General features: G+C 43.9%; 1 protein-coding gene across 2 annotated transcripts in view; it reads left to right on the forward strand.

Moving 5' to 3' along the window:
• LOC101933891 (uncharacterized) overlaps positions 1–12,850 on the forward strand; it is a 42,363-nt gene that overhangs the window by 25,683 nt on the left and 3,830 nt on the right. Inside the window, exons 1-4 of one of the 2 annotated variants that reach the window (XR_010591869.1) lie at positions 1,112–1,338; positions 10,595–10,732; positions 11,406–11,729; positions 12,501–12,815. The gene's annotated coding sequence lies outside the window, so the exon portion shown is untranslated. Of the gene's footprint in view, positions 1–1,111; positions 1,339–10,594; positions 10,733–11,405; positions 11,730–12,500; positions 12,816–12,850 lie in introns of those variants that run through there. The other variant, XR_010591870.1, reaches the window with a different exon arrangement.

Raw genomic sequence — 12,850 nt, forward strand, 5'->3', positions numbered from 1 at the left:
CATATACGTGGCAGTGCAAACAGCAGGCACGAGAGCAGGGCAACATGTGTTTTGAGTCTACGCTTTGCATGAATCACTCATCGCATTCCCATTCCCTGCATGCTGCCTCGGAAGGTTTCATTGGTCGGGGACGCAGCTGAGATCCATAGGAAACATTTGGTTCAAACCATACGCTGGCAGCCCAAAGCACTGCCGGAGAGACTGCTGTGCCTGAGCCTCTACTGGTTTGTTCTTTGTCTTTCTAGAAACTGACACCTGCCCCTCTCCCTCACTGATGTCAGTAGTAGTTAATGCTTAGCTTTTCCTCCAGGGATCTCAAAGCACTTTACAAACACTGGGGATGATTCTGCTTGGGTTCCTGAGCATTTCACCTGAGTAAGGAATGCAGCTTCCCAATACCTTTGTGAACCATTTTAGAGATGGGTGAACTGAGGCATGCAAGGGCCACATGACAGAGTGTGAGGCAATAAGGAATAGAACCCAGGAGTCACTGCTCAGACCCATCGAGCTGCACTCCCTCCCTCAAGAGGACATTGCAGAATAATGCTACATACTGTTTCCATTTAAACAACAACAATACTTGTATAGACAGTGCTGATCATCAGTAGATCTCAAATCGTCCTGCCATGGCTGGTGAGCATCATTTTACAAATAGAGAACCTGAGACTCAGGGAAGTTCACTAGACTTACCCAGAGTCACACAGCCAATCAGTGGCAGAGCTAGAAAGAGGCCCCAGGGAACAGGGGTCCTAGTCTGTGCTCCAGTCCGGGTTCAGTCCACCCTACTGTTATTCCCCCACTGCTTAAGGTTATGGCACCAGCCAAGCACCCATGTAAGAACCAGTTCTACAAATACAGATAATGTGCTTAATTACGACACTGAGTCATTTCTCCCTTTTTGCCGCGGTTGTGTCCTTCCCACAACTCGACTGGCATAGCCTCACCTTTTCTTGATCTGTACAATGATTTCTAATTCCTCTACCTGTATCCAGCATTGAAAGATAGTAACAGTCCATATTTAATTAGGTAAAAGTGCTGGCTATAGGAATGAAAGTGAAAGTTCCTTGATCTTATGATGGGAAATCCAGTGCTTTCAATTCATTTCATACCCTGAGCTCAGGGATAAACAACACGAAGCAGGAAAATCCCAGCTTCCACTCACCTGCCACGCTCTGAAAACAAACCCATGGGTCGAAGCATCTGCAGAATAAACTGGAGTGGGAAAGTTAATAGCTGAAGTCCTCCTCTTGCAAGATTCCCAACTGCTGGGAGTGACTTCACTAAGGAACGAAGCAGTCAGGGATCGAAAACTTATTTTGGATGCTTGTCAGCTTTCAGGTACTGTACTAGGTTATTCTTTTCCAGGCTCTGCACAAGTGACAGCCACATTGCTTTTTCCATTACAAAGCTTGCTGGTTTCCAGTTTAAACTGTAAATTAGGAATTTGTATTAAAAATATAAGTCCTCAGTTGAGCAACTCACGCTTTTAGAACATATCCTGTATAAGTTCTTTGTTGCTTGTGTTCTATGCAGGTTGCTTAGGATGTGCAAACAATTCTCTGCAATCCTGAGTACTTTCCCCGATATTTTAATCCCACAAAGATTGCGTTTGTCTGCCACGAGATGAGACTAAGGCTATATATTTATTGCAAAATAGTTGTACATTGTTTTGTACTTTGTGATAGCTAACTTGACATGCAAGACACTGTAGTTTTACCTGTCTGTAACTAGTTGAGGTCAAACACCCCGGACCTGGGATTTACCTCAACTAACTACATGGAGGTCAAAATTATAGTCTGCAGTAGGAGTTTACATTGAGATTGCTAATCATGTAAAAACACACCACCTTGTTTTGCAGCAAAGACACAACCTGTGAAACAGGTGTGCTACAAATGTTCTGCATTTGAGTGCTGCTCAGCAAAATCTTTGCATGATTCTCTCCTGTCTTCGCACCATTTATACCTGTGCAAAGGAGGTAAAATAATGTTACCCTATCAAAATGGTCCCATCTGACAGCCACTTTACACAGGTGTGAATAACCATACAAGGGGCAAAGCAGTGGACAGTCAGGTCCTGAATCACTATAACACATCCACAATTTTAATCGTCAGGTAAGTGTCCCCATCACACTGATGCTATTTGTCATATCCTGTTAGCAGTTTTTTGGGGGAAGGGATGACCCCTTTCCCCAAAGTGGTTATTTTGTAGCTGTTTTGCAAAGGAATGGTTTTAAATAATTTGCCATAACTTTACAATTAAAATTCTTGCAACTCTTGATTTTGATATGTAGCAGGCACTGAGCATTACATTACAGCAGGAGTAGGCAACCTATGTCACGCGTGCCGAAGGCGGCATGCAAGCTGATTTTCAGTGGCACTCACACTGCCTGGGTCCTGGCCACCAGTCCGGGGGGCTCTGCATTTTAATTTAATTTTAAATGAAACTTCTTAAACATTTTAAAAACCTTATTTACTTTACATACAACAATAGTTTAGTTATATATTATAGACTTATAGAAAGACACCTTCTAAAAACATTAAAATGTATGACTGGCGCGCGAAGCCTTAAATTAGAATGAATAAATGAAGATTCGGCACACCACTTCTGAAAGGTTGCCGACCCCTGCATTACAGCATAGATTTATACTGCTAGTGTACCTACTTCTAAGTTCCAAGGAGATCTGTTATGATTGCAGCAGGGCTAGAAGCAAACCAGTAGCAATCTAGTTTGCAGGGATGTATTGACTTGAAATTAACTTTTCACACAGCCTCATCTCTTTTTATTTAAAATCAATTTAAAGGCTGCAAGCAGTAAACAACTCTTGAGTAATATCCAGTGGTTTGAGCAAATGTGCTTTAAAATATTTGGTTGATTTTGCATTCTTTCCCACGGAGTCTAATACAGCTTCCCCACAGAATCCCAGCGCCCCAGTTAATTACTGATTTTGCTGTTTTGTTTGTCTCAGAGCCATGTTGTGTGTTGTCCTTTCTCATCATCTTGCACGTTTCCTTTTAGGGCGGTAGTGCTTATTTTGTAGTGTGATTGACGGGGAAAAGTGTTTTCCCCAGTTGAGTTAATGGGTCCCAATTCATTTCAGATGTAACTCAGCAGGAATGATCCTTAAAGTGAATATAAATCCAGCTAGGATTGCCAGAGCGAAGCTGCAAACTTGGCGTGGCAATTCAAGGAAGGCTTTTCTGGGGCTGGTTATTTTTTGTTGGCTCGACTTCCTTGTTGTCTTCAATAGCTCACATTTTGTTTAGTATTTTCCATTTGTCGTACGGTGTCTATGGATTGAATCTCACAGCTAGCAGGTGTGGAGTGTGAGGAATATCTCTACAATCCCTGAATTCTTCAGCAAGTCTAATTCAGCCACTACTGAAGGGGGTCTGAAATTTGGAGCAAGTTACCTTTTAAAAGGCTAATAGCCGCCTCCATATTTAACTGGTGATCTGCTGGGGTCTCTGTCAACCCCCAGGAAAGCAGAGATCTCCAGATCCACATCACCTATCCATTTGTTGTAGCAGACACCAAAAAGGTCATGGGATGAACACCTGGTGTGCATGTGCAGAGGGGGTTGTGAAATGCAGGTGCATTTACCTAGTGTAGCGGGGGATCTGGAGCCTTCGTTATTTACTTTCTCCACACCTCTCATGATTTTATAGACCTCTATCATATCCCCCCTTAGTCATCTCTTTTCCAAGCTGAAAAGTCCCAGTCTTATTAATCTCTCTTCATATGGAAGCTGTTCCATAACCCTAATAATTTTTGTTGCTCTTTTCTGTACCTTTTCCAATTCCAATATATCTTTTTTGAGATGGGGCGACCACATCTGCACGCTGTATTGTGGGCGTACCAAAGATTTATATACAGGCATATCATATTTTCGGTCTTATCATCTATCCCTTTATTAATGATTCCCAACATTTCTGTTTGTTTTTAGCCTGTCACTGCACATTGAGTGGATGTCTTGTCCTCCATGTCCCTTTGTACAGATGGACACAAATTAGTCACTGATGTAACTCTACTGACATCAGAGGGTTACACCAGGAATGAATTTAGCCCTCTGCTTGTCATGCACAGTACTTAGAACTGGTTCCCCGGCCTTCTTCGTGCAAGCCTCCATGATTTAAGGTGGGAAGAAGTGTGGTTTAGTCATCAGAGTAGCAGTGTAAGTTTGGGACTCCTGAGCTGAAATCCTCCATGGATGCCAATGGGAATGTTGCTATTCATTTCAATAGGAACCATTATTTCACCTCTGCTTTGTATTCTTCTCTTTGCCATAGAATCACCTTGTGATCCTGAGCAAGGCCCATGGCCTCTTTGTGGCTCAGTTTATTTGCCCGTAGAACAGGGTATTTCACACCTACTTCACAACTGGGTTGTGAGAATTGTCTGTATAATATTTGGGAAGCACTTTTGAATCCTGAGTTTTATTTCTACTGAGCCAAACCCTGCAGTCCTAAGTGTTCACTCAAGAAAAATCCCCCTGACTTCACTGGGTACTTTGCCAGAGTAAGGGTTGCAGGATGTGAACTTTTATTAACACTGTATCAACATTGTATCTTCCCAGTATGAAAAGACTGATCTTTGGGCCACTAGGTTAATCTGTTTAATTCTGTCTTAATAAACTTAGGGCTTGTGTATAGCAAATGAAATGCAAGAAACAAGGCAAAATCAGGGGAAAACGAGAGACACAAAAAGGTTGCAGCTGATGAACAAAATTCATGTACTCATAACCCTTTCCTATCTGAGCTCTGAACTTTCTAGTTAGGCCCAGAGAGTCTGATTCGTTATCTCCCAAACTCCCTTCCTTCCTTGGTTAATTCCCCGCCTTTCCAACCCCTCATTTCTGATATTTGCTCTTGTGCTTCTGCAAAAGGCAGTTCACAGAGGGCCAAACCCATCACATTAATTTCAGCAGAGCTACCCCAGGGTTGAATTTAGCCCAGGATATAGGTAGCCTCGCCAGAAGGGAGGCTTATCAGAAAAACCCTCCCAAGTTTTCCAGCCCAAGTCTGGAGACACAAGAAATGTGTGTGTGGTTGAGCGAGGGACATCATACAAAATATGAGATGTGTCACTTATCTGTCCCATTACACTGCAAGGTTTTGGTCAATTAAAAAAGCAAAAGCAGGATATGCTTTGGCTAAGCAAATCATGCTGTGGCAAAGTACAAGGATTCGTGGAATTTAGGAATTCAGTTCATGCAGGAGGAAATCTTATTCATAGACTTTAATGTCAGAAGGGACCATCATGATCTTCTAGTCTGACCTGCACATCACAGCCCACAGAACCTCACCCCCCCTCCCACCGCTCCTGTAATAGACCCTTAACCTCTGGCTGAGTTAGTGAAGTCCTCAAATCATGGTTTAAAGACTTTAAGTTACAGACAATCCACCATTTACACTAGTTTAAACCTGCAAGTGACCCATATCCCATGCTGCAGAGGATGGTGACACCCCTCTCCCACCAGGGTTTCTGCCAATCTGACCTGGGGGAAAATTCCTTCGCGACCCCAAATATGGAGATCAGTTAGATCCTGAGCATGTCAGGCAGATACCTGGGAAAGAATTCTCTGTAGTAACTCAGAGCCCTCCCCATCCCTCATCATACCATCCCCTCCATTAACTTCCCCAGCTCAGTCTTGAAACCAGTTAGGTTTCCCCCCCGCCCACCTCCCCACACTGCTCCCCTCGGGAGGCTGCTCCAGAACTTCACTCCTCTGATGGTTAGAAACCTTCATCTAATTTCAACTCTAAACTTGTTGATGGCCAGTTTATATCCATTTGTTTTTGTGTCTCCATTGGTGCTTAACTTAAATAACTCCTCTCCCTCCCTGTTATTTATCCCTCTGATGTATTTACAGAGAGCAATCATCTCTCCCCTCAGCCTTCTTTTGGTTAGGCTAAACAAGCGAAGCTGTTTGAGTCTCTTCTCATAAGGAAGGTTCTCCATTTTCCGATCATCCTAGTAGCCCTTTTTGGTACCTGTTCCAGTTTGAAATCATCTTTCTTAAACATGGGAGACCAGAACTGCACGCAGTATTCCAGATGAGTTCTCAAAGGTGCCTTGTATAACAGTACTAACACTTCCCTGTCTCTATTGGAAATACCTCTCTTGATGTGCCAAGGTCGGTAATAAAAATGTTAAATAAGATTGGTACTAAGACCGATCCCTGAGGAACTCCACTAATAACCTCCCTCCAGCCTGACAGTTCCCCTTTCAGCATGACCCACTGTAGTCTCTACTTTTATCTGTCCCTTATCCACCTTTCAGTTCTCATATTAATCCCCATCTTCTCCAATCTACCTAATCATTTCCCATGTGGAACTGTATTAAATGCCTTCCTAAAATCCAGGTAGATTAGATCTACTGCATTTCCTTTGTCTAAAAAATCAGTTACCTTCTCAGAGAAGGAGATCCCTAGAATCTATGAATCTATGAATCTATGAATCCCAGGTTGGTCTGGCACGATCGGCCTTTTGTAAAACCATGTTGCATTTTATCCCAATTACAGTTTACCTCTATGTCCTTAACTACTTTCTCTTTCAAAATTTGTTCCAAGACCTGGAATACAACTGAGGTCAAACTAATAGAGCTGTAGTTTCCTGGATCACTTGTTTTCCCTTTCCCTACACTGCATGCCTGAACCATGTTGCTAACTGTGTCAGGCAGTAACCGTAATGGAACCACCAACTAGTGGCTTTTTACAGTGTAGGTGGGGCCTTACATGTGTCTTTATTCAAGTTACAACACTTTGCATTCAATAATAACCACCCTTAATATCAATGCTCCTTAATGATATGCATCTATCTCTGTATTAACAGCTTTCAGCCATAGACAGGTAGGAGCTGTTCTCCAGCCCCCTGCATGGCAGTTTTGAATTCTCTACCACACATTAAAAGGTCCCATGTTAGTGACTCTGGCTTATCTTTTTTTTTTTAATCCATTTTTATTGACTAATGGACACGAAAAGTACAGAGCATCTTGTTAATGTTCCGCTGACTTTTGCTGGAATAGCTTCACCTCTGGAGCCTCCTGAGATATGATTAAACATCTAGAATCAGTTCCACATTAGTTGTAAATTGGCATCGTGCCATTGAAGCTACACTGATTTACACATGACACTACTGATTTCAACGTTTGTTTGAAGCCCTAAATTCATCTGGGCATAAGCAGGTGCAGCACCCCCTGAAGTCGATGTAAGTTGCACCGACTTAGACCAGGGGCAAATTCCGCCCATGGATTTAGTAGCCAAACCTCGCTGTGACCTCGGTGAAGAATTCAAAGGTGACTTATGGCTCCATCTCTCTCTCAGCTCCCCACCCTCAACTGCCATTGGTGTCACTGTCAGCCGGCAGTGCTCAGCCCTGATCTCACAGAATCAGGCCAGTTGAGTAGAGATGTGCAAACTGCTTCTTAGACTGTGAAAAACAGCCTGAAGCTCAGCCTTGTTCCCAAACCTCTGCCAGTGATCAGACATGCCTGGAGTCTGGAGTGCAGCTGAGAGCTTTGGGGCCTGGGTTGGCAAATGATGAACTTTTCAGTTTCCCTGGGAGAGCAAAGTGCCATGAAATAAATTATGGGGCCCTAATCTTCCCTTTACCTTCATCAGTTAGACACAGGTGTTACCTCCATTGACTTTACAGAGTTCCTCCAAGCTTGCACTCGGGTAAAGGTGGGGAAATCAGGCCCTAGCTACGAAGAGCCTAGTCCCGAGCAGCCGCAACTCTCATTGACATCAACGGGCGTTAAGGACCCTGCGGAAGGTGCTCAGCCCAGGACAGGTTGTAAGAGTGGCTAAGTTCTGCACCTGGGATCAGACCCAACCTGAAGAACACTGGCACAGCTGATAAGGCTAAAGGCAAAGTTAAATGTCACACTTCACTGATACTGATGTAGCAGAAAGTTCAGTCTAGTGAAATGATTTCCCCTAACAGCTATTTGTAATTCTAGCTGACTGCAATGATTTAGATCACGGTCTAATCATTTTATTTGTAGGTATCTGGTATTGCACAATATGTTACCTTAAAGGCTGGATGGAAAATGAGGTCACTTCAAGGCACAGGGGCAAACACTGGGGGCCGAGTGTGATGTGTCACTCCCCCATTGTGCTGTTCTGGTGATGGACCCTTCAGTGCTGCTGCAGGACTCATTAATTCATATTCCTGGTTCCCTCCTCACCATTTTTATTGAGGTATCTATTTCAAGAACAAGTAGATCTTGGCATTAATGAAAAGTTTAGTTAAGTGCGTGCCTGATTCTACTGGTCTGAATAAAACGCCCCACGTGAAAACCTTATAGAGATGTCCAAATATTTCATACACATTATGTGAATTCCACACAAAATATACAGAACAGGCCACAATGTCTGTATAGGGTAGTATACGGCTCACAGATCAACAGCAGAGCTGGGAGAAATTGGTAAATGTTGGTCTGTGAAAATCCATGTAAAATTTTTCATCAGTTTGTTTTTGCAGGATCCCCTTTGCCTCTGGTTTCAGCCAGAATGAAGGTACATTGGCACTGCTGTGTGTAGGCAAAAAAGCTGGTGCTGCAGATCAGTGGTGAGAGCTGTGTGTGGGCCTAGGAATGGAACAACTGTGCTGTAGGTCAGGGCTGAGGAGCACTGGCAAAGCCGTGTGCAGATTTAGTGGCAGAATAAATAGATGTTGCAGGATGGGATTGAGATGCGTTAATGGAGCCTGTGGGAGAAGTTTGCCCAGCATCAGCTTCATACGCTAAGTCTGGCTCAGTCTTAAGGGAACCCTTTCCTGAGCACTAAATTCAAATCCATGATTTTCATCAACGTGATAGGGAGGCCATTGAAAGTGTTCCCAGAGATAAGAATCTGTACCGAAGGGTTTGAGCCATGCAGGAAAGAATGGACAATGTACAGACCTATGCAGACTCAAAAATAAGAGCAAGAAGTAGCCAAGGGTAAGAAAGAGGCCCCGCTCTCCGCGACCGGCCGGAGCGCCCCGTCGCGCCGCCCCCCTCCAGGCACCGCCCCAAGCCCATGCTTGGTGGGCTGGTGCCTGGAGCCGGCCCTGGAAATAGTATGTCCAGAAATGTTTGCTTAAATTCCTTTAAAGACGTTATAAGGACATTTCTGTTCCCTGGTTGATGCTTGTAAGGATCTTTATGAGTAATTCCTTAACTGAGCTCAGTGAAGTTAAGCATCTGCCTAATTTTGTTTACAGGATCATGGCCAATAGACTGTTTAGGGGAAACGGTGAAATTGAGTATGTACAAAATAAATACACTGAAAACACAGAGAAATTTTTTTTTTCAACTTTGTTCAGTGATAATAACCTTGTAAGAATAGTGGGTCCAAAATTTTCAGAGAAAATAAGATTGTTTTCAAGTTAACAGCAGCCCTCTTAATAATGACATTTATTTATGTACAGCATCCTCCATATAGTTAAGCGCTATGAAAAAGAGAGGAACTTCCTTAGGAGTTGCTGGTAGCCTGAGACGGGAGGATAGAGCACCTTTAACTTGCAAAGATTAAAAGTGCAAAACAACATACATTTTGTGCGTTGTTACTTGTTAACTGAACACAGTTCGCCCTCTGGTGGTTTAAAAGGAAAACTACAGGAATTCCATTATTTATCATCAAATTCAGATGAAGAATAAATACGACTTATGTTTCTTATTTTCTGAGAGCTCGATGGGTCTCAGGATAGTGATGGAGGATCCAGCATCTTAGCACCTGAGTCGCTGGTTCAAATCTCACCCAGGGTAGCAGTGCAGGTAAGTTATTAGAGTCTGAAAAATGCTCAGTGGTTTAGTAATGATTCTCAGGCCAAATTCCTGCAGGACAGATGTCCACATGGCAGACACCTGTACCATGACTGCACTACACCCTTGCCACCACTCCAGCACAGACACCAAAGGTTATCTGGGCCATGGAGACAATTACCCCCTCGTCCTTAGAAGTGGTTAATCCACAGCAGATCTGAAGCTACATTCCTCTTGGTTTTAGCATGACAGGGTTGGTAGCAATCCCTACCTGTAGGATGCCTAACACTTTCTGGTATAAATTATTCTTGTGGCTGGTTTTTTGAGCCGCTCCCATGCCTCCCTTGTTTGCAGTAGGCCTTTGATATGTGGGGAGGGGAAAACCCCTCAGACTGGAGAAGGGCCTTTCCTCCCCCGCACCAGGAAATTCCATTCAGGTTTTGCTGAGATGTACACTTTTGAAAATCACCATTTCCATGCTCTTGCTTGCATTCCTTTATGCCCAAGACAGGAGGCTAGGGTGGGCTATGGGAGTGGTCACCAGGGTCAGGGACAGTCTAAGCCAGGGTCACATGGCATAAGAATCAGCGACAGAACTCAAGTGTCCCCACTGCCAACCCCCTTCGTTGACTAGATTGAGCTGCCTCCCCGTGCTGCCCAGTCATCATCCAAATGCATTTGCTGTGTTGTACATTGGGTTCTTCTTTCGGCAAAAGGCCGGTGGTGAGGGGTTGTTTTGTTGCTGGTGAAAAGGAGATAAAACAGGATGAGAAGGGGAGGGGAATTCTAAATGCTGCAAATTAAGTTTATACCCAGGAAATTTATGTCACCTCTTCTGCTCTGATAGAATAATACCAAAACACTGGACATCTACAGCATCTTTCACCTCAGGAGCTCAGACATCTGAGACGCCTGATGGGCTCCCTCCAGAAAACAGCCGTCTGCCTCCTGTTCCTGTTTGTTTTTTCAAATGCCTCCCACAGCAGTAAGTCACCTCATTTTACTGTGTTTGCCTCTCATCACACAATAATATGTTTTTTATGCTCCAAGGAGAAAGCTGAACTGTTAACAATTAAAACCAGCAACCCAATGAGCTGGGGCGAGGGCAAGGAGGAAACCAAGTTAGGCTACTTAGAAAGAACTAAAGCTAGAGTCTTTCGCAGAGAGGGATCAGCAGCCTGGCAAGAAGAGACATTACAGTACTGATAGTCTAAAGGGATACTGCAAACCACAGCATCGCCTCTTCCCTCTAGCTCCACCCCCACCACAACCAGTGTGGTTTGGAATGAGCCAGCAGGTCGGTTTTAGAGCACTCGCTATATCCCATTTGTCTCCTGTAAGCTCTGCAGAGTGACACGCAGCTCAGAAAGAACAAGAGTACTTGTGGCACCTTAGAGACTAACAAATTTATTAGAGCATAAGCTTTCGTGGGCTACAGCCCACTTCTTCGGATGCAAATAGAATGGAACATATATTGAGGAGATATATGTACACACATACAGAGAGCATGAACAGGTGGGAGTTGTCTTACCAACTCTGAGAGGCCAATTAAGTAAGGGGGAAAAAAAACTTTTGAAGTGATAACACCTGTTTTTCACTTAATGATTTCTGCTTGAGTAATAATTTATTTGTGTTCCTTTTCCCCCTGCCTCCCTCAGAACTTGCACCCTTCACTTGCAGTGATGTCAAGACAGAATATAACAAAACGGCAGCAATTTCATGTTTTGGCAAAAATAAGATTAAAAACATGGTAGTTAAGCGCTGTGAAAACTGTAATGAACAGAACTCGTGCTTAGAAAGTTTTATTAACACGTGGACAGGAAAGGATTCCAGTGAAAAGGGAAGAATTCAGTTGGTGCTACAACACAACGTTTCTGAATTACACATACAGGAAGTAAAAGCATCTGATCAAGGAAGTTATGAATGGCATATTTATTCTGATTTTGGGGAAGACTATGGATGTATAACCCTTGAGATTACAGGTAAACTCACGGCACACAGGGGATCAGATCCCCCCTCTCTTCCATCTCCCTTGAGCCCTTAGGAAACTGGGGACCAGATTGTGAGTCTCTGAGTTCCAAGTCTGCTCCTAGGTCAGTGCGGCTACATGCTGTTTTTTGCCCAGGGCAAAGCCACTATTTAGCCCATGTATAGCAGCACAGGAATAGATAAATGCTGCCAGAGAGGGCTGTGATGCATTGGTAGAGCTGTGGTGGAAAGTCTGACCTGGGATCTGTAATGAGACTTTCTGAGAAATCAATCAGGTGTAAACAGACACCCAAACCAACCTGGCAGAAACTATTTTTGTTTATAAACTCCCTGCCATCTCCAGAATCTTTAGTGATTCCTCGATCCACTTTTCTTTTATTGTCACTTTCCCTTTTCCCCAGTATGGTATAAGGTGCAGTTGTAATCCACCCTAGCACCAGATCCTCTAGCTCTGTCCCCACAGAAATCCAGCCAGGGCTGTTGTTACACAGTTCTAGGGCCAATTCTTCCTCGACTGAACTTCAGAGGAGTTACCCACACACGCCAAGGCTGAATTTGACCCGTAGGTTAGCTGTTAATTAGGACCCCATTGAGGAAATCGCTAGGGAAAGCAACATTCAGATGACTCTAGTTGCTTGCAAATAGCAGAAATCATTCAGTTGTTGTGGACCCAATCCTGCATCCAATGATTTCAGTGGTGCAGGATCAGGCCCTCAAAAAGCAATGGATATTGCACAAGCCATAATCAACACTGTTTCTTTCAGCTCCAGAAATTGAGCCTATCCTAACTAGAAACGGAAGAAAGCTCGCCTGTCTGTCATCTATAGGGCATCGAGAAAGGCAGATCCATTGGTTCGATGGCCACGGGACTAACCTGACGGGCAGGGCAAGCCTGGTATCTGAGGAAGCAGAAGGTGGTTTAACCAGCCTTACCAGCACTCTCCATGAGAAACCCACCTTAACTGCCTCCGAGTATTGCTGCACTGTGGTGTATGATGTGCACACCAAGAGAAACAAAACCAAGTGCCTTACTGCCCACAAAGCAGTCGCCGATTACCTTCATTTTACTTCAACCCCAGGTATAAGATATAGCAGAAATACTTTGAGTTTCAGC

This window comes from Chrysemys picta, chromosome 12 (assembly GCF_011386835.1).
Source record: "Chrysemys picta bellii isolate R12L10 chromosome 12, ASM1138683v2, whole genome shotgun sequence".
NCBI classification, from domain to species: domain Eukaryota; kingdom Metazoa; phylum Chordata; order Testudines; family Emydidae; genus Chrysemys; species Chrysemys picta.